General features: G+C 36.6%; 1 protein-coding gene across 1 annotated transcript in view; it reads left to right on the forward strand.

Annotated features, from left to right (window-relative positions):
* Positions 1 to 27,897, forward strand: part of LOC126856962 (transmembrane protein 147) — a 135,551-nt gene that overhangs the window by 2,922 nt on the left and 104,732 nt on the right. The window lies entirely within an intron of this gene.

Here is a 27,897-nt window from a genome sequence, read left to right on the forward strand (position 1 = left end):
ATTGATTTGAAAATCAGGGAACAGAGTATTCGGCATATATTATTTTGTAGCGTGTGTGTTAAATATCAATGAAGCGTAGTAACTATCGCGTGGTATGCGGTGTTTTTTTTTTTTTTATTACTCACTGTTGTTTACGCGCGATCACCTTGTTCCTTTTCGTCATTCGCGCGGGGAAATTCGTCGGCGTAAGTCACCTTTTACGTGTCGTCGTATTACGCTTCGAAATGCGATCCGGAGATGTCGGAAAAGTGTTGAGTGTTTTGTATAATTATTATAAATAGCGATTATATTAGTCCGCGTGATTAATTATTTTTCGCAATTAACGACTTGTAAACGTAAGAAAGCGACGACCGTTTAGCCGAAGCAGATGAGGTTAAGTTAGATTGAATTATTTTCACGCGCTTTATTTTATTCGGCAGAAATCGAAGCGGACGAGAATGGGAATTACCGTTCATAGTTTTCCTGCAATATATTAAAATACGTGTCGCATACATGTAATTAAGATTGGGAGTGTCGTGCAAAGTGTCGCGCGATCGTAATTAATCGTATTTTCGGGAATATTATGTGAGTGCCAATGGAGTCTGGAGGAGCAACAAAAAATCTATAAAAGAGGAGGAAAAAACTCAGAAAACGTCGGGCAACAACACTGCAATTGAGGTAAAAGACATGTATAATTTATTTAATTTATAAATTAATTGTTTACTGATTTCCATTTCTTTACGTCATTATAAACAACATAAAATATAAACGCATATAAAATGTATTATTCTATTTTCAAAAATACTTAAAATATTAAATATCTATAATAATTAATAAATGTGCATATATACATATACATGTATAATAAAAATTTTTTAATTTCTTTTATACTTTGGGAAATTTGACTGAGATTTGTTCGCGCTGTAATAAAGTCGGTGTTCTCTTTCTTTTTCCAATTATTTTTTGCAAGTATATTTTTACGTTCTTAAACAAAAGTATTATTTATAACTGTCTAAAAGCATCATTATATTTATTGTTTTATTTTTGAAAACTGACTCGAGACGAATTTCGGAAATTTTGAGACTCGACGATTCTCGCGAAACATATGGCGTTCCGTACTTTCTTCTCGCATCCTTCTCGCGTTATCTTATCTCTAATTCCTAAAAAGGCACGCTCGAGCGAGCAGCGCTCGGCGGCTTCCTCGATTCCCCGAACTCGGTACGCAGATAAAAACAAAAACAAAATCTACCGATACTTTTTTCACAACTTTTAACCATTTAGACGTCGCACATCACACTGAAAATGTGGAATAATATGTTTGTTTATGTTTATCTCTCATCGACTTTCTTATCGTGTACGAGTAATTTATGTCTCAATTTAGTTACTTACACACACACACAAATTTATTTCATATATTTTAGTTATTCACATACGCGAGTATAACGTGTAATAAAGAATGTTTTCTTGAAAGTCAGTGTATTAAAGATGGGCTCAATATATTATTGATGTATATATAGATATATTATCTAAAAAAATATTTAGAAATTTTTTAAATATTTTTATATTTATATAAATAATTTGCAAATATTAGAATATTAGACATAAATTTATGTTTGCAGAAAAACATTTTTAATTAGTAATTTATATGTAATATTTTTATGAAATATTTGGTTAGGCTAAATAAAATTAATGACGTTCAATATAACTATTTCAAAATATGAATAATTAAATTTGGACATTGTTTTAATTTATATACATATATATATATATATATATATATATATCTTTTACATGATGTATATTATACTACAACTATTAGACATCGTATCATAAGTACTAAATTATTTTATACAATTTTGAAATAATATGGAAAGTTGGGAATATTATTTTAGACATAAGATACTATACATGTATATATAAAAAATGAGCTTTAATCTTATTTTTATGAGATTTTTACTATCAATATAAAGTTTAGAGCACGCAATAAGAAACGCTTAATAGTAAGATAAATATATGTTTTATTTTTTATCATAAAATGCAAATATGTGGCACTTTTCTAGAATTTCTAAAAAAAACAACTTTATATATAATTTTAATAATTGGCACATTTCAGGGCTTATAGAAGAGCTATTTAAATATTTAGATCGAAATATTTACGCATACTTAGATGTAAATAGTTTAAAAATTTAACGTTTTTCTTGCAATAATTGATGAAATTTTTCTTCATTGTTTGCATTATTAAAATCATACGTATTTGTTTTTTTTTATAAGTTTTTAAATAATAATGTGTTTATTCCTTAAATTCAAAAGATATTTGTAATGCAACTATGAATTTTTTAATTATGAGCTATTTTATATCCTCTAAGTAAATTTTTTTTAGTTGATTATTAAAGAAATTACAAAAATATTATTCCTTCTTTCCATATTTTCCATCATATTATGGTACAATTGTGTGTAGAATGCATATTCTTTTCATATCTATGATGGATTAAATGAAAGAGCGGGGGTATCAAAATATTAGAAGCAATTTTATCTTTTTTTTTTTTAATGAAGATATAATGCAAGTATATATGTTTTATATATCCCTGTTTTTATAATGATAATCATTCATAAAGAGCAATTCAGATTTTATATAGTATTTTCTTCTATTTCATGAATATCATTATTTTTCTTTATTAATTGATTATTAATTGAATCTTGTTTATGTATAATTACAATTTTATTACGATTGTGTGGTATATAGTTATGCACGATATATGTATAATTACGATTTACAACAACAATAAATAATATCGATATATAATATTATTAGAAATTAAAATTGTAATCGCATTAATTAGATTTAATTATTAAAAAACAATAATATTCATAAAATAAAAAAAGAAATGCCGTATGTTTCTTTGATTTGCATCGCTTTCTATGAGTGATCACTATTGCGGCAACATAAAATTGAGGATACATAAAACATGCCGACGCATCGATCAACATTTCCGGGAGAGCCGCTTACTTCGCCGCTGAAATTCAATTGGAAATTGCAAATGAATCCGATCTCCGCTCGCTTCACGGCCAGGCATTAGTCACCCTCTTCCGCTTGACGGTTTCTTTAGGAAGGAATACGGTGACCGTCGTGCACACGTTTCCAGCCAGGTGTGTACGAGGCCAACGCCGATGCGCGGCAGCGGCTGATCGTTTATGTACGGTCTTCTTTCCCGACGATAAAATTGCGGCAAGTGTGTCCGCTCCTCTCTCGCGCCCTGTGTGGGCCGCGGCCATATATTCATCGCTGCGACTGCCATTAAACGCGTAGCCTGATACGCGTTCGTATGATGCGGCTGCATACACACAAACGCGTGTAATGCTATCTACGGAAGAAACTTTAATCTCTAAAAACATATATTTGTTTAAAAAAATATTTTAATATATCTACATATTTTTTGAAATCACAAATGTCTCATAACGTTATGAATATAATTTCTAAAAATTTCTAAAATTTTTTCATAAAAAAAAACTTCAACATGTCTACGTAAAATGTTTGAAATTGCAATTTTTTTTTTATAACGATATACACGTTGCTCGAAAATTGACATACAATATATACGAGAATATAGTACGTGAATAGCGAATGCTTCAGATGTACTACCACTTTGATGTAAAAACGCAGACGCGTGGTACTGTGCCGGTTCTTTGCCGATGATGAAATTGGGCGTATGGAATTCGCAAAGGCAAAGAGACGCGATTTAACTCGACGTTCAAGGAAGACGCGATGACCGCCTTCGTTCCACATTCGGCGAACGTACCAACCCCAAATTACCCTATCCTGTCAGGAACTGTCTGCCTACACTCTCTCTGATTCCGTAAAGAACTCGCTGCATCGCGTCGTTTGGGAACGTGTGCGACAACTGGAAACGTGTTTCTAAAATTTCTGCCCGTTTTAGACAATCTATAATTTGCGATAAAATTCGAGACAGAATTCTATAATTTTATGTGTACCATGTAATGGAGAAAAAATTTAAATAAGTAATATAAACACGTATGTGTATAAACTATATATTTATATATGTTAGGATATATACTTGCATTAGGATTTACGGTACATGAAATTATAAATAAAATTTTATCTTGAATTTTATTGCGAATTATACATAGATTGTGTAAGATTTATAATTTGCACAATTCTAGATAGATTTTCAAAGCTTACTGCAACATAATATATGCATATCTTTTAATTTATTGTGATAATTATTGTTTTACGCAATATGTATCGGCAAAATATTAATTGTCCTGTTAGATGTTATTTAATTCTGAAATTATTCTAATCATTTATTTATATACATTTCAAAATAATCTTTTTATTATACTGATGAATTACGGTTCCTATTTTCTGTTCTTATTATAAAGTGCAATTTTGAAGTTTTCTTATTTTTGTCAAATTTGAGATTAGAGAAGGATTAAGTCATGGAAACGTCAACGAAATAATTAAATCGCGTGACAGAAAAAATGGGTGAGCATTAATATAAAAAAGGAATAATAGATTTGTATAACTGCCCAGTATGATTATCTACGTACGTAACTGTCAGATAATGCGCCATGCGGCCAGGTGAATATACTGCGTGTTATACCTATCTATCCACCTACCTACGCGCGTGTTTACTTGTCTTTCGTAGGAAGCTGCCAACTGATTTCGCTGGGCGATATACAATATATGCATACGCGTTCACGTCATACATACCTATTGTAAATGTGTATATATGCGCGAGCGCGAAGCGAGAATTTCTCAGAATACTCGCTCGCATGCAAACGCAATCATTCTCTCTTTTCTCTTGTGTCTTATAATACCACTTAATCAAAAGAACTGACCTCACTATTTACGGGAGCAAGATGGATGATATGACGCGCATACAGAATGTTTCGACGATGCATAAAATTCCACACTTTTTTTCTTTTGAATTTACTACTCATTTTAAACATATAATAATTAATATATCAATTTTAATCTAAAAAAAATAATTAAAATACAATTTTTTTTATATATATTTTTATAAAAAAATACACATTTTAATTTTTTAAATAAAAATATAGATGTTTCAAACTTTAATGTGCAATTAATTGACTTGTCATAAATTATTGTAAGCAATGATTATTATGAAAAGTTTATTTGGAAATCATGTATGTTCAATGACGTATGTACAAGAAGCTACGATTCGTACCTGAATCTCATTACCGTTTATATTACATAGAATGCAAAATTTGTGCTTAATGATTTAAATACACGTATGCCGGACGAGGGACGAAATGGTAACACGCAATTCCAAGCGGGTAACTCTTTGTGTACTCACCATGCCGCGTGCAGCTTATTAACATCGCTCATGATCCTACCGATAGCAAGAACGTTTTCTTGGAAACCATTCTTCCCTTCTTTCGAATTTTCTCAATTATAACGCACGTACATCCGCGCAAACGTGAAGTAAAGAAACTACACTTGAGGAGCTAAGAATTATTCTTATTAGAAGAAGCAACATCAGGATACTCGCTCAGTTCGCAGTTTCGCACAAATTATTGAAAGTCGGCTCTCGAATCGTAGTATTCTTTGCTGCAGTTTTTTTTTTATTTTCCTCAAAGGAGATTATCACAATTCAAGCAGCTAAAGAGCATTCTGGATTCTAAAATTGATCTAATTATGAATCTATTTAATTGAATATTTAATTTGAATTAATTTTATCATATTGGTAAATTTTTCTTTATTACGCGACGTTTCACATTCGCATGAAAGTTCTCAGGAGCAATGCAATTTCATTTCGCGTTCGCGTGCAAACACATTGCGATGTATTAATGTTTCGATTGGTCTACATGTGGTCGAATACGTGCCCTGAACGCACTGCATGCGCTGGTAAATGTCTCCTGAAGGCGATCATCATTAATATGCGTAATAAGTTTCGTGGCCGATACAAAAATGCCACCCAGTATGCCTGTGATGCAAATAAAAACTGAAAGTCGTTTCCTAACTGCGTCCGCGCAACATTCCAAGCACGGACATATCGAATGGCGATCGGCAATGTATTTCTCCTAAGCAAGGAGCGACATGCAATATGTTGCGCATTAGCCTAATCGTGATTGTTGCAATTGTGACAATATGAATTAATTAATATTTATATATTAGTCTTGAACACAGAGAAAAATATATACATCAATTTTTAAACGAAATATCAATGTAATTTTTTTTTTTTTTTTTAGAATTTTTATCACAATATTTTATTTTTAATGTTTTACATAAAAAATGTTATATAAAATTTCTTTAAATTAAATTAAATTCTAATCTTTTAATTAAATTCTTTCTTTCTATATGCAGAGTTTTACAACATTAATAAAAGATTTATTAAATATCGAGAAAGGAGAGAAAGTAATTTAGGGAAAGTAAAACGATTGTAAAGCTCATAAAGAAATCATGAGAACAGATGCAGAAATATACACGATTAAATTCTCTTTTCTGATTTTATTATAAAATATTAAAGTTGAAATATTTCAAAATATCATAAAAGTAAAAAAACTCAAATTACAGCGTTCGACTTTCTTAATATTATATGACATATATAACTCAGAGGAAAACAACCCATCATAAAATTTATGTGATTTATGAGATGTGGAGGTATTGAATGTCTGAATATAAATCACTACTAAGGAATAAAGTAGACTAGGGAATCGGAACCAAAGCACCACATAGATAGCTATACACAATTATGCTGATTATTACAATTATAGCAATTATTAATTTTTTTCACACCGTCATTATTCGCATGAAAATTAACCGGCAGGCCCCGCAACCTTACATGCGGAAACAAGCATCGCAATTATTTATTCTTAGATGAAACGGGTATGTCAGAATATCATATGCCACAAGATCGCATAGAGAGAGACAGATATTTCCATATCAAAGCTATGAAAACTAATGAATTCGTCAATTAGAAAGAAATTATAAATATGCTGAGAACTGACATCTTTATAAAAGAAAAATTAGATTAACATTGCATATAGACGATTTAAAATTACTGTCTACCGTTTTTAATTTTTTTACGATATATTTAAATATAAAATATATATTGGCACTGAAATAAAATTAAAACAAAAAATTAGAAACGAAATGAATATAAATAAATGAGATTCGTATGATAGTACGGATTACTTATGTTATTCTATTTGCAATTATTATTGACTTGAAAATCGTATAGCTTAAAGAACTGAGAAAGAATCCGTTTCGGCTGAGATTTACGAGCGTGTGCATCGAAATGTGCACGTAATCTAAGAAGAAACTCAAGCCGGGCTTTCGCACGTCAATAGCGCACGTATAAATAAAAGCCAATTTATTTATTTATTCCGGCTCACGTTTATGAATAGATTCCGTTGCGAAGAACGAGGGAAGAAACGACCTGTCGGTCGCGCGGAGCACACTCTCGTTTTTCCTTTACTGGGGCTTTCTCTGCTTGGGAAAGTCTCACCGATCTTCTGTTCCTTCTTCTTATATTCTAGGCATATTTTACTTGATTTATATCTAATTCATGCAGTTTTAACTCGTCATGCACACACGCTATTAATAATATATATTCTATTTAATGGAATGTGCAACAATATCGCAATTAAATATATATGTGTGTTGGAGATAGATTCATTCTTATAATTAGCAGAATTTTCTTGCACGGAAAATAATAGGGTAATGGCTGGCTACTTTTGACGTAATTAACATGTAATATATTTAATTGTTCGTACTTGCAGCCTTGTTGTTAACGCGCTTTATCTTTCGCTTTATCTTACGTTAGTTATTTCCTGACGTACATTGTATAGACCGAGAGAGTGCGACATTTTTTTCCTATAATATAAATCGACACGAGGAAGTCGGTATTTCCCGGCGTTTCTTGTTAACGCTATAAATACGATGGATTACCTTAGCGAGAGGTCGATTGCACCGAACGAATGCATGATCGATCGCTCGGCCATCGATCGCGCCCAGCAGGTGATGATCACTGCGGCTTTCAACGAATTACGCCTTGAATGCATAATAATATATATTCGCGCTCGGCACGCAGCCGAGAGAGCTCATTTCCATTCAGACGCCACGACGACATTTAGGCGGATTTGCATGCACAACGTTTGGTTTCGACGATGGCTGAAACACGTCTCACTCTTCGCGATCCTTGTCATTTCGCAATGCAATCTTCGCGGATAATTAAATATTTTTTTTTTAGAAAGACATACAGTGTTTTTTTTTTTTAATTTGTGTCATAAAATAAGATTTTTAAATCCCTCTTTTTACGATACTTTTTTATTGCAACATTTAACTACGAACATGGTTAAGACAAATGGTACAAACGTGCGACAAATGTAATCTTCTTTTTATTCATATCGTATATTCCTATTGTGCGATATGCTAATAGCGCGAGCTTTCATTTCGCCAATTTCGTTGCCTGACAATACTTGCTATAATGTTCCGGCTCGCAAAGTAAATAGGCGAAAGGTGGCGGGGGAAACGCGCGCTTCACTGTCTCGCCTACAATTTACATAACTATGCAAATGATGTAGCGGCAATTAGGCTACCACAAGGTTCACCGGGCCTACTTTTCTTTTTCAAGGTCCTCCTCGAAACATTTTACGAAATAGTATGCAAGAAATGTAACATGTGAATCACTTGATGTGATCAGCATTCTCACGTTATTATATTATCATAGATACGAATTTTACATCGAATTGTGCACCTCAATATAATTTCATAATATATACTATTTTTATTTTATTTTATTTTATTTTTATTGAACGATATGAAACAATTGCGTTTGCATACATCGCGTAATTTACATGGTCCCTCGATGCCAAGGTAGAGATACGAAGCGGATGAAGAGGAGGATATGAAAGGCGTCCGGGATAGCTAGAGGCGTCGCGATATCGGCGTCGGAAGCCTTCGCGAATAAAACCATATTATTAGACCAGACTGTGAGTGTGTGTGTGTGTACTAGAGAACGGGGTGCCACCCGCAACCGGCTTCCAGAGACTCCGATTAATCGAGACCCAGATCTCTCTCTGTCTCTCTTTTTGCCTCTTCGCTCTTCTCTCTCTTCGGATCTCTATTCCCGAAGCACCCATAAACTTCCTAGACGAGAGCGCCCTTTCGCGGCACTGGATCTCTGTTATTAAACGCATATCAATCAGCTGGGAGAGGGGGGAGGAGAGGTGGACGCTTTGATGCGCTTTTAAATACACCCGGCTTGATTTATTGACCGCTTCCTCCGATTTCGAGCGATTCCAGACGGCGCGACCTTGGATATCGAAGTCGTCCCATTAATTCGCGGATATTAAGAGCAAACACTTTCGAAGTGACGATCGAAGATGCGCGAGTGCGATCGAGTTCTTGATTAAATTTTTCAAAAATTTTTTCGCTGCTTTGTAATAAGAAAATTCATTGATTGCTCGTTAATTGCTCATGGATCGAGAATTAAATCATTCTCTCGCCAAATGACATTCGGCTATTCGCGATATCTCGCACGTAGATCTTGTCACGAAAATCGGCCGCGTCGTAGTTAACTCGCTCCGCGCGCAATCGTTTGCATGAGTAATGTGACAATTAAGTGCGGGCGCTAATTACGTTTTTCTAGGCATCCACGTCACCACTCGGTTTTTGTTTAAAGCAATTTCTCGGCACCGGAATACGCTATTCATCGAGAATCTTACATATGGGGCGTTTTCATAATTAACTAACTTAATTTTCCATAACTTATGTTTCGTATGAATTGTACATATCTTGTACAATATCTTGTACATTTGTAAATAGTAGACGAAAATTTCTACATAAATATAGTTCGCGATATAAGGCAAATTGATTTTTCGATTTTTCTCTTCTATGCTATCTGCATCTTCAACCAGTTGATACGATGCACATGATGGAGTGTTCGACACGATACAGATGCGTTATCGTGGAAATAATTATAGTCGGCACAGCTAGGATCACGTGCGAATCACGAGTTAAAAATGCGCATAAATCGTTGAGTATTACTAAATATTAATGCAAGAACGCAACGCCGCGTTAAATGCCGCGAGCGTAAATGCAATAATGTTGTAACACACCAGATATACAAACATATAAAAGATAAAATGTATAAAACGTGTAAAATAAATGTTATTGCGATAAAGAGGCTTTGCCAGAAATACATAAAACTTACATTGGGTTAGACTGGATTATTTATATAAATAATAATAATTAATATTATAATTAATAAAAATTATTTTTAATATATTAGCAAATGAAAAATTATATAGAAAGAGATAACACACACACACACACACACGAAATTATGGGAAGAATGTTAAATTAAATTTCCAATATCTGGCGGGAGTAGTGAATCGGCGAGAGATCGAAACGTGCGTTTGGTGCTCCGACAGGGATAGAGAAAGGCGCGTCGTGTGGCAGGGATCCTTATCAGATTCGATCCAGCTTCCTGATAGTTAATTAACAAGTTCATTATGCATCCGTGCCCTCCGCGGGCCGAGAGCGCCGCATCTTTTCAGGGCACCGTGGTGGCTGTGGGGCCCGAAGTGAGGCATTACGAAGATCCTCGGCAGATAGCGACGGCCCGGTGGGTGGCGCTATTTTATTGCATCACGATTCACGGCGGGACCGCGGCGATCGGGGGCCCGGCGCGCTGCACTTTCAGAACTTTCAGAAGCGCTCGTGAATCTCGGACGGGGCGGAGGGGAAGAGGGAGAGGGAGTCCAGCCGGGCACACCGTCCATCACGAGCGACCTGAATATTATTCACGATACACGATTTACATTGTCAGTGCCCTCCGCGATTCGAATGAACCGTTATCCTGTCCGTGCTATGAATTTTCGTATCGCGTTTGATAATATTCGTGGAAAATATAGTTGCGAGCATAAATGCGGATGAAAATTTATCGCTTTGTTTCTGAAAATGTCTGACATTTTATGTTAGTAACAATATAAACTTTTCATATTTAATTGGCTCGACGATGAAATAGATTGCCGGACTAGTGTGTGAAAGGCGAAACAAAGGCTGTAGTAAGAATAGACCCGTTGCTGCTTTATGCAGTCTGCCGAGCGCCGTAAAAAATCTCATCGATGCTAAGATATATTCTGTATCTTACATACAGTAGGGCGTGTCACATCGCTATTAACGCTCTATTTACGCATATCTAATAAGGCTTAGCGATAATTATTTTGTGTTAAGGACGCGTTAAAATATATCCGGACTGAATCTTTTAAGATACCGCAAACATCTCGCTTAATTCTTTTCTGGCCTTCTTTCCGGCAGCCTCCTGATCTCTCTCTCTCTCTCTCTCTCTCTCTCTCTCTTTCGGCTCTATTTAATTTCCTGGAAAACGCCACGGTGGTTTCTGGGGGCAGCGGAGCATCAATCACCTCACCTGACGTGGAAGCTGTAATTTGGCTAACCCGGTTTGAAGTTCTTTTTTTTGCTTATTTTACCAGTGGCCTTCGCACCCCGCGAGTAAAGCGGTAAATTTAGTCGAATTGTTATGTAAAATTATTGATGATTCAAAAGCATACATAATCAACGGCAAACTGTGTGACTGAAATAAAGTATATAAAAAGCATTGCGTTACAAAATTATTTTTACAAAGTCTATACTGCAATCGAAAAATAAATTTAAATTTAATAAACATTTCTTATAATCTTTGATAAGAAAAAAAAAGAACGATTATTATACTTAATAGTTCTCGAATCGATTGAAATATTTGAAGAAAAAAAGTTTAAAAAAAGATATTATATTTGATCGAGCGGTAATACACGTGCGATTCATAAATATTGATGCAATCTTGAACGGTCCATACAAAAGCGATACCAAAAGACTTTCGACGAGCAAGTCGGCGCAAATTTGTCGAGAGAGTTGCCAGTCGAGGAAGCATAACCAAGACCGAGTGATTATAGGGGTGGCGCTAGAGATCTTGGGATGATTTACATCTTGGCGAGTAGTCGGCCTCTAGTCTAGTTCTAACTCTCTCAGCCTAAATATCTGCGGTGAGACGAAAGCGGCTAGACGCGAGCCGTCCCTCCTGGCAACATTCAAATGTTTCTCGCCATTCATAAATTCGTCAGTATACGCACGCCAAATTACCCATCCGGTCGAAAGAGCCGCGTCTTCTCACGAATCCCTGCCAAGCTTCACTCATTTCAAGACAAAAGAGATTCTAAAAATGGCCTTAGATCCACGTCATATGGGTGGTCTTATTGTCTACAAATCTGTAAAATCGAGACATTGTAAAGCGTCTTCAAAAAATTAACATTTATACATAGCATTATTTTATAACATTTTTTTATTTATAGCTTACATATTTGTGTATAGCCTAATATAATATTATGTAAAGTTTTATATTAGTTTTTTCTGTTCATCGCGCACACGATTTTCATTCATTTAAAGATTTGGAATTTTCGCAACTGCACCTTAAACATAGGATAATGAAAAGTATGTATTTTATGTGAAAATACGTCAAAAACATTCCATAAATGCCGCGAAGTCGTACGCTGATCCTCTAAGGAAACGATCGTACCACGATGACTTACGCGACTCGTAAAAGCTGCTGGTAGTTCTAGCAACATCTGGACAAGGTAAGGGATGTTTTCTAGGTTTTGCGAGCGAGATGTAACTGCTCACAATGAAAACCGCTCTAGTCACGTAAACATCGTTCAAAACGACGAAATACAATATCTTGAATGTTAACGATATCCAGGTGAAATCCGACTGATGGAAACCAGATTCGACGAAATGAACGAGAATGATACGATCCGCGATAAAGTGTAAAGTCCTTAAACAAAATAATTTTTCGATAATTTTATATAAAAATATATTAAATTCTAGTTATTTCCCATACTACTTATAATCTATCTTTAATTTCGTTTAATATTGTTCCAGGAAAAATTATAAAAGATAAAATTTGTATATGATTTTTTCTTTTTTAAAAACTTGGCGTCTCTTATTGTCCAAGCTTTTTGATTTTGACACATACATTTTTTAAAACATAAACATAATCGTTTTGAGCACTACATGCACATTTCCAAACAAAAACTGTTAATAATAATTAAAAGGAGAAATGAAATAATGATGCGTTTTACAATTTCGTAGAATCGACAATTCTGACGCGATTTTCAGAAAAATTCTTGCTCGATCGTACGGGGAACGAGCTATTGTTTGCGAAGTAAAGCGTGCGAGATGATCTCAGCCGCAATGATGACCGATCTTATTGCGATCTTGTCCAGCAGAACATAATACCGTGAATCCAGCATCCGTACGAGATACACTGGTTATTATCGATCTGCGAAAACTGATTAAAATTGCGCTTTTTGTGTCAAGTTAACGCATCGTCCACAACTTGGTGACAGTTATGTTTACGCGAGAAAAACATAAGTTACATGCACGATATGCAAAAAGATCATTGCAGTCGAGATTTATTTGCATTAATTTTAGTATATAAAAAAATGCTTATCTTTTTATATGAATGTTTATTTCTCTCATTAAATAACGATAATAAAATAGCAATAATTATCGGCAAAAATAATTTTAATAATTTTAATAATCTTCGTCAATCGCGAATTGTTGACTGTTTAATTTGCTTTATAATTTCCACTCTATGTAAATGCTACTTATATCTTGGACGGTATCTTTCACAAAATATAATTTATAGTATTAAAAAGTTTCAAGTACTCGAAGTGAGTCTGTGGTCGAATTGCGCAATCTGCATTTAATAAAATCGATCTATATCTGCAACAAGTAGAAGTCAATTTAAATTTTACCACAAGTGTATACAAATTCTCTATAATTATCTTATATGCTTTAGACGAGGCTAATTCGCGATACTGAGAACATAGGAAGCAGGCGTAAACCATACACACCTATAATTTGAAACAGATAATTCGCACCCTGTTGTGTATTCGTAGAGAGTTTATCTTGGATTTATCGCGAATATTTAAAATATATGTAAACTCCGAATATACATGTTCAATGTAATCAGCATGAATTTTGAATTCAGGAATCAGATAGATAAAAATAATATTTAGCGTTGTCGTCGCGTTGAAAAGATGTAAGACGGAGAAGATAAGATTATTTTATATCATTAGCATACTTTGAAGAATATTTCGCGCGAAAATACGAGCGCGGCGAATCTTAGCATCGATAGAATCGCGCGATCGTTCCTCCAGGTTGTGATGCTACACAAGAGGGTCTGATGTTTCGCGGTCATCGTCCACCCGGTTGTGCGCACATCTCGTAGTAATACTCGGCTCGACCGCCGAGTAATGCAATAATAGGCGTATACTAATGATACGGGGGAGGCAGGAGGGGAAGGCAGTCCGCGCGGGGCGGCCCGGTGAGAAGGATTCAGTCACGTAGTTGCATTAAACTTAATATAAATAATAGCAGTTTGTGTGTGGAGCGTCCGGGTGAGAGACGGGGGTTACATATACTATACCCACCTATCTCCATCTACCCATCCGCCGCCACTCTCTCTCGGTCGGGATCATAATACACCGGGGCCTCCGCGTCCCTGGACTCGCCTCCACTTAATAAGCAGGATCGTCCTGAATCACCACCGCGGCAGCCGGGGCTCACCTCGGCATCTCACGGGGTCGTTACCGTTGCGTCTTTTCTTCTCGGTGAAATGCTCTCTCGAAGATCGAATTATTGGTTCTCGATGCACGAATATATAATTCATGGGACTCGCTATGATTTATATATTTATATGTTGGTACTATTTATTTAATTGTACGTGTTGCGAACAAGGTAGACGGATAGCAATTCGTTGGTACATTTTTTTTAATTAAAAATTTTATATATTTTGATATATACATATAAAAGAAACACATTAAAATTTTTCAAAATAATTAAATTATTATTTGCATAACTTTTTTTAAATATGTAATTTTTCAATATTTTGAAAAGATTTATTTTATTTTTCAAATATTATTACAATTTTAATAACTTTAAATTAATATATTGTATTTATCTAGAAATTAATTTTTTAATAAAAATTTAATAAACTCCGGTATACATAAAACATTTTAAAATTAAATTAAAACTTTTTAAATTTATATAAATAAATTTCTTAATATATTTCTTTATTATGACTTTTCTCACTTAAAAAAAATAAGCATACTTTTAAATTAATACTTTACTTTACATAATTCTTCAGAAATATAGGTTCTAATATCTAAAGTCACGTCTTTTCCACAGTCTTATTAAGAAAAAGAACAGAGCAATCTATTTATCAGGACTTGAAATATTACATCAGCAAACGAATCACTATTCGATCTAAAACACACTGGCATCGATAATAATGCAGAAACAGTTCGCAACTCTCTCGTACAATAAATAAATCGGAATTATCTCGATCGTTAGAATCGATCGTTAGGTCGATCCGTCGATCGTGATCCTGAACTATAAATCTCGAGTCTCGGAAGAGGCGCGTGTTTTCAGAGTTGAAGAAATAATAAGAGCATGACCGTCGTTTCCCCTTTTACCCCCACGAGCATCGGGTCGGTAAGCAGGACCGTTAACGTTATTAAATTATCATATCTGCAATTCAATGCACCGCCGCCGCGATTGCATGTTCTTACCTCGCGTTCGCTCGTTGTAAAATTCCAACTAACATTAATAATGCCCAGGGTAATAGCAGCACCTTACAATATGACGTGACTAGGAAACACAGCATCCGTCAATTTTATGCTTTTTACGTTGCTAAAATATCACGTCTAGTTACAACAGTTGCTAACAGAAAGGAACTTTGAAAAGACTTTAATTTACTTTAAGTATTGTATTTAACATTACTTTTTTTTAAATAATACGTTTTACGCGATATACATGGGGAAAGTTACGGCTCAGAATAATTTTCTTTATTAATTTTCTATCCCTAAAAAAAGCATAAGATTATTAATATTGTCTTGTGAAATTATTTTTGAATCTATAATTTACAGCTACTTCATCATAGCACACACATGATTGTTGCAATGAAATATTTACATAAATTTCATGAACATCACGACATAAATAAAAAATTTTACGGTACGCTGCCTATACCGATGGCATTAATTAAGTAACAGGTGAAAATTCTTCCGCGAAGTTAAGTAGAAAAGAACATAGACGGAAGAAGATCCTATCAAAAAAGATAGTAACGACGAACATATCGACGATCGTCGATTGGCGATCATCAGCGGAAATTGGCCATTCCGTTATTCGGTGAATTAGACGTGTACTTGAGCTACTTTCACTTCTCCTGCGTGATGTTTGTAGTCTCGAAAACATGTTGTGCGCATTTCAACTCAATATTTGATTTTCAAGTAAATCAAAGTCGATAAAGTCGATAAATACTATTATAAAGTACTATTATAAAATAATTCAGACTTTTTGATACTTATCAAATATTCAATGCATTTTATATGAAATTTGAATTATATTTATATTTTATATTTATTCTTAGTTTCTTCTTTGCATTGTATAACGATGCTATGTTTATCGATGTTATCGCAAAAATTGAATTCCGCGAAATTTATCCGTTGCTTTAATTCGCGGTAATTATCAATTTGATGGCAGGTCGCGGCGTAAGAATACTCATTCTTGACACCAAGTGTTCCAAGAATTACTCGGCGCGTTGTCGTAGTTTGCCAATGCACGTCTTAACTTAATAACCAGTTCTCCCCCACAAGCGTCTTTAAGGGCACCGGAGTACCTCGGGGCGCTCCCCTTCTGTGCCGCCGACTTTTATCGTTCTCTCTCGACGGCTGTCTTAAAAAATACAGGCCGAGAGAATGATTTGTATACGTCGCGGGAGCGCGCTCGTAGCGACTCTCGTATCTATATAAGTATAGACCGAGGAATGATTTGTACAGGACAGCACCGCAGGCTCAACAATTTCCCAAATATCTACGGAGGATACGCGTGTAGAAACTTTTAGGATGCCGGATACCCTCGCAGGATGCCCCGTTTCTAAGGGCGACCATTGCCGGCCGGCCGGCCGGCTCGTCATAATTGCCGGACGCCGCGTTTAAGATAACACGATAATTATGACGAGACAACGATGTAGGAGCTAAACCTAATCCGGGCCGGCCTTTCCTCCCAGAAATTTGTTTGGGGAAACCATTTTTCACGGCTCGGACAGTAATAACAGCGCCGATCCCAATGGCGAACCATTGTGATTATATCGCCCCTACCGCGGTTCTTTCAGTCCACGGTAAAGTATATTAATTCATTCTTTGGAATCGCGTATTAATCCGCACCGTTCTCTAAAGGATCTATGATCTTCCTTCGAAGAAATTGCCGCCTAAATTCCAATTATTCTTTTTATCGGGCGCGATCACTCTCTCGCAAATATATCAGTAATATATTGTATATTAAATGGGAGAAAATATACATGAAACTATAAAAACAACTGGAAAATGTTTCCATTGCGCGTGTGTACCTATTCGCGCGCTTATATCATGATAAAAAAATAAGTGAAACAAAAGGCCAACGATATGGCCGATGACAGCGAACGCGTTACATTCTGTGTCCCGTAGATAAGCATCGCATATATAAAACGTCGCTACCTCACCTCGTGTCCTCTTCCCTCTTCCCCTCCCGGAACTTTTCTCTCTTACGAACGGTTAGATATCGACAATATAAAGGCCGATCGTAAACTACTAGCCATGATTTTTATCACGATGATACAGGACGCTCGGCTGTATCTTCCTTTTCCGCGTATACTACTGTTATCGCATCTTTTGTACCGAAACACTATCAATTTGAACATTATGGTGTTATTTTTTTCTTTCTTAGAAAAAAATATGAATATATTATTTTTAATAAATTTAAACAAAATGAATATTATTTTTAATAAATTAAACAAAAATAATATTACATTATGCTGACGAATTGAAAATCATTTTCTCTTTATTTTTCAATTTTAATTTTTTAATAGTTTTCAATATTTTAACAATTCATTGTACATTTAATAAATGTAATTTTAAAACGCGTCTCACACACGTTTCCACGAGGAATAAAAAAATTCACGCCTAATCATACGTCTATTGCTAAAACAAATAGAAAAATAGTGGGTCGAAACGATGCGTATCGTATCAACTGATAAGTTAAAGCAAAAACATGGAGTGTGTATGCAACGCTACGCGTATATTACACAAGCGTCTGATATAGTTCACGATAATGAACGATAAGGATTAAACGTTCCGCCAGAACTCGGATGCGTTTTGGAATGGAATACTCGTAACTAATGCGTCTACGATTAACGTGAGAGGCGAACTCGCTGTGCGATGCTCGTTCCGTCGATTATTATCGTTTTTAATTACAACGCTATGCGCGCAATTATTGTTCTCACATTAATACCTCGCGGCTCCTCGCTCCACGAATCGCGGCTGGATCTCCTCCGCCGTCATTTGTTCCCTTCATTCTTCCTCGCCTCGATATCGATATAATTAAGTTACGTACATCGTCTCTTCGCGGCGGTTATTCGTTTCCGCCCCGATTTTTCTCCGTTTCCGTCTCGGGCGGGCGATAAGCTCACGTAGGCGAACGCGGTCCAAGTTAATGAATCGGAAGGAATAACGGCAATCAGCGAAATATAAATGAAGAATGGCGGACTGATCTTTGGCTCGCACGTCACGCACGCAATGTGCCACGCCGAATCACGACAAGGGGTGGGTGTGGGGATAGGTAGGTGAGAAAGAGAGCTTAATCACGCAGGGATATCGTGGAGGGAGGATCGGATACGTTTGCCTGGTCGTGCCGTGACTCGAGCTAAGACGAGGGTGGAAATCTCTGTCCTCTTCAGCATTCAATTATACTCTTCCAGAAGATTAAATTAATAATTTATGCAATAGAATTATATAACGATTTCACAGAATAGATTGCATTTGGGAATTTATTCAAAATTGTTGACCATTTTGGCATCAATTTGGCAACTGTCGAGCATAGACGCGATTCGTGCCCTTAATTATATAACGTCACGGCGAGAGATGATTTCAGAATGGCGTGAAGGGGAGCGAGTGCTTCTTTCCTTCGTTTCTTAGCCAGGCGAATGGCGCCGATTAATAAAAGCAGAGAAGCTCGGTGTGAAACTACGAAGAATTTTCCAGTCACGTTCACTACGGCCGGGAGTTAATTTACGAAATAAATAATATCTTCTTCTTCGCGCCGCTTGCCGGGGGGGATAGAGGGGGAGGGAAAGAGTCGGGAGCGGGTAGAAGACGAAGGAGAGCGCGGGGATGGGGTCGTGCGGAGAACGTCAGAGGAGATATGGCGAAGGTCGAGGGACCAGGGGAGAGACTCATAAAGCTGCCTACGTGTCGAGCGTAATGAGAACCGGTGATTTTTCTTTCCGCGCTCGCGAATGTAAAAGAAAAATGAAAGCGCGCTCTTTCTTCTCCTATGGCGAGGAGGGAGAAGGGAATGGGTGCCGCAGGTGGCGTCGTCACCACTGGGTGTACCAGAAATCCTTCCTCGTCTCTGATATCGCGTGTCACTGCCCCCTTGGATCAGCGACTGATCTCGGAAATCAACGCGATCTTATAAAATGGAATTCAATTACGAACGCAAGTGAAATAGTATCGTCAACTTTATAAATGCGTAAGAAAGCTATTTAGAAAAATTTAAATATATTTTTGCATATTTTTAAACACATATATCTTCTAGATATAAGATTGTATATAATTGTATCTTATTTGTAAAGTGTAGTGTAAAAAATGCATTATTATTTATCCATGCATATTATTCTTATTATATTCTTCATTTTCATTCGCGATGGGCAATAAACTGGCTTAATTAAAAAAGATCCTGAAGAATATTATGCGGTGCGATGTATCGTGTATCGTGCGCCGCTTCGAACGAATTCCGAAGAGGCTTTATACCCGCAGCTTCCCCGGTTACCTAATACCCGGGGCATATACACAGGCATCATTTTTATAGCGGCAATTTCATTTGAGCCTCGACTCATGCAGTGGTTTCTGATGAGCGAACTAAAGCAACCCTCTTTCTCTGCCGCCGACCCTTCATCTCCCTCCCTCCACGAGCCGCCCTTTCCTTTTTCCTCCCATTCCCTTCGCGACGCCATCTTTTCATTAAAACGGTTCATCTGTGAGCCGCGTCGAGGCGCTACCCTTCTCTGGATCCTTCGACGATGAAGAGAGGAAAAGGGAGACACACATACAAGGGAGGAGAAGGAGAAAGAGAACGGGGAGAAGGAGAGACGGCAAAAAAAAAACGGCGGAAGAAGAGGAAGCCGGTCTAAGGTAAAGACCAGAGGGGCAAGGAAACGTGGCTTCGCTAAGTTTTCCTTCGTTTCATATCTCAACTCACTCTCCCCTTTCATCGGCTCCTTTTTCTCTTTTTCTCCCTCTCTCTCTCTCTCTCTCTCTCTTTTACCTCTAGACCAGACCGACTAGGCGTGCTCTGATTAATGCCCCCGCTAATAACGTCTTTTCCCCGGGGAAAAGCAACCCCCACTATCGACCAGGCTGGGCAGACTTATGCGGAATTAAAAACACATCTCGCAAGCTACGGCGAGTTATTGCGGCGGGCATTGTCTCCGATCTTCCGCGTCGGTGAACTGTTTTTCGAAGATGCCCTCCGCCAGCCCTCCGAGTCACGGTCGTCGTGAGATAAAGGCACGCTGGTCATTTATAAGATTCATAGCTGCGACTTATAATTTTACTCGAAAAACGCCGAGACGTATAAATGATATAAACCCGCGACAAAATAATGTCGCAACTAAAAATTTATTAAATTTATTAAATTTATTATATTTTATTTATTAAATTTATTATTATTTAAAAAATTTATTACGTATCATTTTCTTCCCAAGTACGCATTTGATTATTTTTGTATAAACTTTATATTATTTTTTGAAGCTAAAATATATATATATATATATATATATATATATATATATAGTTTTTAAATTAATATATTAAATTTAATAATAAATTTATGATTTGTCCATTGTATGTGAAAGAACAAACTGTGACACATAAAAATCGTGTTTTTTTTTTCTTTTAAACAATCACAATTTAAATTGAACTGAAGATCAAGCGGAAAGTTAATGACACTTTATTAGTTTATCAAAGATCTATCTTTTCGTCCCCATGGAAAATCATTGCGACCGTAATTACGATACTTTCTGTGCACTGACGCGTCAAACGAAATCACCGTATAAAAGCGCGGCAATTTGTAAATCTCGTTTTTCATCGGGGAGACACCAATCTCTCTCGCGTCGTGGACGAACGCAGTTTCACCTCCGCGTTTTGTTCGTCCTATGCGGTATCGTGTAGCCGCACACAATGCCGGTTTCTCTTCCAGTAGTGCAATTGCTTCTCTTTTTCGTCTATTTTTTCTTTTTTTTTTTTTTTTTCTCTTTGGTCAAAGAATCCGCCTCTTTCCGCGGAAAACACGCGGAATTCCCTGCAAAGTGCGGGCGCAAAGAGGCGCGCGCCGCGGGAGAGAACTGTCAGACTGTCGTCACCTCCACGCCGGTCTGTCGTTGATTAATGACGGTAATATTCCGCCGTATACGGTGACCCGACCGCGACGCCGACACGAGAGAGGCCCTCACCGTCTGTTGTATATAAACGGTACTATCGTTACGACGCTGCACAGCTTCCTTGCCTGCTTTTACGGTATCAAGTACGGCCCTCGACAAGAAACACCGTCACCCGTCCTAGGATTAGCGCAGATCTTTGGCTTTCCGCGAAATCATTCACCTCAAAGAATGTGTCTACATATACATCGTTATTTTTTGGAAGTAACCTACGTTGATTTTATACAGCTGCAAATCGAATTATTAAATACAATATTTATCGAGTTGTTGAGAATTTACGCGCGACTTTATTCAATATATTATGAATCTAATAATGTTGAATATGTTGAATATTTTCTATTAATTAAGAATCTTTAAGTTTTATCAAACTTTAATCGAACCGTAAAAGCCAGAAGACTCTACTTTTTTATTAAGAGATATTCGTCCCAAATCAGGGATTATTCAAGTTATTTATCTTCTTCTGTCGGACAAGTGTATGTCACGAGCAATTAATGCGTTTTAATGGTTTGCTTCTATAATGTTTCTCATCATTTACCTTTAGTAACCTTTTCTAAGAAACGACACATTCACGAGTGCGCGAGAGCATCCAGTCCAATCAAACCGAACTGGACGAAAGAATAAAGTTCAGTAAAACCGACGATGGAATCTCGCGCGAATAAGCGATGCAATGATATCACTTTGCTGGAATGAGAACGGAGGAAGAAACGAAAAGGTTTCGCGAAGATCTCGTTACTCAGACTGGTTGAAGGTGATGCTCAGGATTGTTCCCACGTTGTTAACCAACCTGATCATTCCACCTTCGTTGACGATCTTTAACAGCGAAGTTGACAAAAGCGTTTTTGCATCACGTCTAAGACCGCATACTACCGCTATTTTTTTGCAGCGATTTTTGCACCGGTATCCGTTTCACACTAAAGAATTATTGGAGCTTGTTTATTCTTTCAGCTCTTGATGACTATCATGAAATTTATAGATATCAATATTAAAAATTTGCGTGAGTCAATATTTAACACTGCGTGTTTATAATACTCAGCTCCTGAAAAGTATAACGATGCAAAAAAGCTTTTTTGCAAATGTTTGTTCTATTACAAAACAAAACACATGTTTTATTTGCGTGCAAATAAAATATGATATAATTATATATATATAATGAAATTAATTTTATACAAAAAAATATCCGGAACTCATTGAAAGCGTCTGTCATAAGCAACAGTCTCAACTGTACTTAACAAATTGTGCATCAAGCAAGTAAGAAGGGAAGGTGAAGGATCTCGTTCACGAGAAAGATGATGATTTCGAGAGAGCGTGTTCAGGCAGGCGTGACAGCTCGTTAGCTATGATATTCGATTGGATCTCAATCTATTAGATATCGGCATCAATATCATACTTAGCACTTAGATATATATTTCCGTCTTCCTCTTTCCTCATCTCTTTCTTCCCCTGAGATGATAAGTATAGTAGAACGTCTGGATCATTTCGTATCTTTATTACAAAATAATGATAATAAGCTAGCTAGGAAACGAGCAGATTCGAATGGAGTCGAAGAAAAATAATGGAGAGGTGAGAGAAGATCAGTCTGCGTGAGAATAAATTGTAAGCATCAGCAAGTTTACAGCTAATTAAAGAACTTACAGAGTTTGCATCGATACTGTATTTTCCGATGACAGACTTTCGAAATCAATCGCAAGTATAATAATTTATTCATCTGTCAAATATTAAATAAATGTATATTTATCTGCAATAAAATTTCTAAATCTTTAATCTTCTCGAATATGCGGGATATTTTATTAAATAAATTTCTCCGCGTGTTTAATAAAAAGAAATCGTAACTCGGCTTCAGGAAGATTCTCAATAATCGTTAAGGATGACTCGCGAGATGCAACCGAGAAAACGCGTACCTAGAAGGATCAATTAGCAATCATCGGCGTGGACAGGATAATTTCGTTATCGTTACCAATCGCCCGTAAATTCGATTTCGCATTAAAGCTTGTTACGCGATTGCGATTCGATTAGATTAATGGATAATATACTGCCTAACGATCCAAGAAAAAGATGAGGAAGAAAGCGCAATTTAGTTTGAAGTCCTTCGAATTGTAGTGTGGTTCGTTGTACTCATATTATCTTTGCCTCGCACTAAACCGTTTAATAAGAATATTTGCAGGTGAGTAGAGGCCGCAAACAATGTTGGAAATATCATTATTGTCTATGTGGTTCATCCTAGCCAGGTAAATCATAGATCATCGATTTGATCCGTTCAGCACAATTCGCTGATATATCTTTTGGCGGGCAGTACAATTATTATAGAGATATATAGAATATAATCTTCTCAAATAAAGAACAACGAATAATAGCTCTCGATGCAATTTTTCCTCACAGTCTTAATTCGTTTTGCTCATAAATTTTCGAACTGCATTGTAAAATGAGATTGATCTTTTATAATTCTATAATTATTTTTTGAAAAATAGAATCGAAATGTATTATAACAATATTGCGTGTAATTATTTTCATCATCTTAACGTAGCGGTTTTGCTCGCTGAGGAGAATAAGCGCATCTTGCAGTCAGTCAAAGAATCCCAACAGCGACGAGAGATCCATCGGTTAACTCTATAGAATATTATATATATGAAGATGGACGGAGAAGAGAGAGGTAGACTGACGCGATCTCTATTAACCCCGTGTCGCAAGCCATCTCGTTCGCGGCTCGTCCGCGGGGTTCACAGGAAGGCTGATAGGGTTCAATCCTGGCGTGCGGCTACCGGTCGCTACCGAGGGGGACCTCGACAGAGCGGTGTCATTACGCGCACGTGTAATCCATTCGATCCTCCTTACTACGACGTCTCCCGCTACGTTAACACTTGCGGAGATCAGGCGGTCGCTCGCGAGAGACGCTGATGATTGCGAATAAATTCGCAATCCAATTCTACGTTTCGACGCGTGGATGAGGTACGCTCATTCGGCCTTCTCAAGATAAACGGCTAGACCGCCGATGAAGGTGTCTTTGTCTAATTTTGTTCTTCCAAAATATCTCCGCAACCGCGAAGCATTGATATTAAATAAATTTATGATGCTGCGAGTTGAAAAGATTTGTGCTACCGGTTAATGTTTTAATGGTTTGTAAACTGAGATAGATACCATAATTTTTACTTTCTATATAAAAAAGTGAATATTACACAAAATAAATGTAAGAGAGAAAATTGTTTTGATATTTACAAAAATAAATTGCTCTCTTTTTAAAATTATATCATATGAGAACTGTCATTTGAGACAATTTTTGTCATTTAATCTTTATAATAAAAACACTGTATATTAATTATATATTATTAGCGTTTTGGAGATCTTAGTTTTTATTATGTTGTTAAATTATAAAAGAGATTTTCCACACGTCGAAATATTCTCTCTCTTTTCTCAATAATTTTTTAATATAATACATACACAATTAATATAAATGCATCATATGTATTTTTTTAACGCGGAGAATCAATTGATCTAAAGTAAAGTAAGTAAGTAAGTAGAGAATATTAAGATTCCATCGGCTCGGAGAGGATCCGTGTGGTAGAAGGGCCGCGTCTCGATCACGGTAAGCGCATCTCCTTCGCCGACAGGCCCTGAGGGAAACGCGACTTCCGAGGTAGGCGAGGCGTAATCCGGTACATAAAACAACAAGGAGCTCCTAACATTGAACTTTGCCCGCGGGAATGGGCTGTCAGTGCCCGGGTGCCCGGGCAGGCAGGCGAGTAGGCGTACACGCGTGCACTCTTGCACGCATACGCATGGACACGCGTGATTATCGCTTGACCGAACGCGGCGAGAATTCTTTTTCGGAGCCTGTGGAGTTCGCGACATGCTTCGGAGAGTTAAACGTGAAACGAAATGGAAGGATTTAATTATTTAAGATTGATTTTAAATTCTTGCGTAACACGGGTCAAAGACGTTCTTCCTCTCTTTGGGATTATCATCTTAAAAATGATAACGCGGTTATCGGATTGGAAATTTAATTCATGATTGGCATTTTCCTTTTTCGAGTGCTCTTATTATAATTCTTATATCGGCAGTCATTGCCAACTAAACGATTGATTGTTTCTTGGCGGTAGAACGTTTGCACGTATATGTGTACGCTGTGTGTATGAGGGGGAGGGAGGGATATCGTGTGATAAAACCGTCGCCAATAGATACATGAATGGAGTCTCAGTGCATTATTTGCGTGCTGTATTATCGGACGCAGCGTGCATATAAATAATCGCCTCGCGCGATATGCAGTCTCGCCGAGTTGAAGGAATAAAGTGCATTACAATTGCAATGCTATTGGCTCTCATCCTGATGCCCGATAAGCCGTACGCGGCCAGGCTTCGCATAATCTCGTCAGAGATTATTAACACTCGCAGGTCGTACAAGCGCGGGAAATGTAAGTAAGCCTTTTGAAATTGAATGCGCCATATCCCTCTCCCGTACGAAAATAAGATAAGCAGATCTAGATGTGATTTTAATAATCTTGCCATTTATTAATTAAGAAATCAAGGTCTTATGTACCGGCTCGTTGTTTCTTTAATCAAATATACATTTTGCAAGTCGCTGAATTCGCATTTCTCTCCTGCCATATCCACGTATAAATAGCCGCTTCTCCTCGCAGAAGCGGACAGAAATTGTGCGAGAGATCGGAGGGAACGATAAATCGCTCTTACCAATAAAGTTCGTTACCTCCGGGAACACGCACGCCCCGTATAACGAAGGAGAAACGTCAAATTAAGTGAATTACGCGCATAATTACGATGCGTGTGTTTATCGCTCATCGACAAACATTCGTAATACGGGATTGCCAGTAACTATGCGGTGGGATTCGCACGAACTCACGGCTGTGTTTGCTCGCGATACGGCGGTACAGACGAAGAGGAAGTCAGATTCTGTAGATTCTCGATGCGGCTGTGTGCGAAATTTTTCCTCGCATAGACTCGCGACCCAATTCGCCCCCGACTCAAGATTTAAGATCGTCCTCGATAGTTGAAAGTGAAATACATAGCGTCTCCACTTTTGACATTTCTAAGTATATATTAAAAAAATTTTAATATTACATTTTTAATATTAAATTTGAATATTATATTTTCAATATTAAAATTTAATATTAAAAATGTAATATTAAAATTTTTTTAATATATACAATTAATTTATAATTTTTTTAATATATACAGAAATATATGCTATATATTCTTCTTTTAATGTACTATTTATAGCGCGGAAATCTACATAATTAAGTAATCTACGGATTTGTATATCATAAATATTACGAAAGATCTCGGGAATTACTAGGAATAGGAAATTAATATTAATCATTAATCATATAAAATTGCCGCTCGATAAAATATAACACGTTACATGAATCTGTTTGAAATATACCTGAATATATCTTGAGTATCTGAAGATGAAAATATTCCCAATTACCGACGATCAGAGCGCTATGCTATTTAAGTGTCAAGTACAACACGTCGATCCCGTTTCCACTTATAAACCCGCGCGTTTCCCGATTTTTTTCTCATCCGATCGCGACTCGCGCACGCCCGCTGGCCGATCAACATCTACGGTGTATGCAAAGTATTTCGTGTTTGCCATAACAAGCACCTCATTGACCCGTCCGTCGCGCACACGCGATACTGCTATTGTGTGGCGTAAAACCAGTTTACTCGCTGGGTGGTACAAGAATCTGAGATGGTTATGGTTTTCCTAGCTTGTACATCTATCGCGTCCGATATCAGGACCGCGCCCTATTTTGCAGCAAAAAGAACATTTGCTCTAGATAGCAGTTTATGCTGCTTCACGCGCGTATATTATACATTTTCCGTTTTAATAAAATAACGTTCAAAGTCATATTTAACAGTAAATCTTCTTTTAAAACCGTATCGTATTTCTCAAAAAAAAAAAAAAGAATTGAAATTTCTTTTTTTTACAAAATTAAATGTAGTTTCAGAACATAATTTTTCAACAATATTTCCAGAAGGAGATATATCTAGAAAACCGTTTTTTTGTAAACGATACAGCAAACTCATTTACCTTTCAAAAATTATTCATAAATCTCTCCGGTGAGACTCTGTCGAGACAAGAAAAACACGAATAATTTTCAAAACTAGAACGCTGCTCCAGATACGATCCATTTGAGAAAAAAAGAAAGAAAAGGAATAATCTTTTATTCTCTTTATATTAAAGAAACAAGAAGCTTTTCTGTTAACGAGGAAATAAGATGGAAAATTACAACCGCAGAAATTATATCGAAAAAATCTTGGCGCGGATTGGATCGACAAGAGGTATTACAATCCCATTTCTCTTGAACCCGATCGAAGGTGCGCGC

The sequence above is a fragment of the Cataglyphis hispanica genome, chromosome 20, assembly GCF_021464435.1.
Source record: "Cataglyphis hispanica isolate Lineage 1 chromosome 20, ULB_Chis1_1.0, whole genome shotgun sequence".
NCBI lineage: Eukaryota > Metazoa > Arthropoda > Insecta > Hymenoptera > Formicidae > Cataglyphis > Cataglyphis hispanica.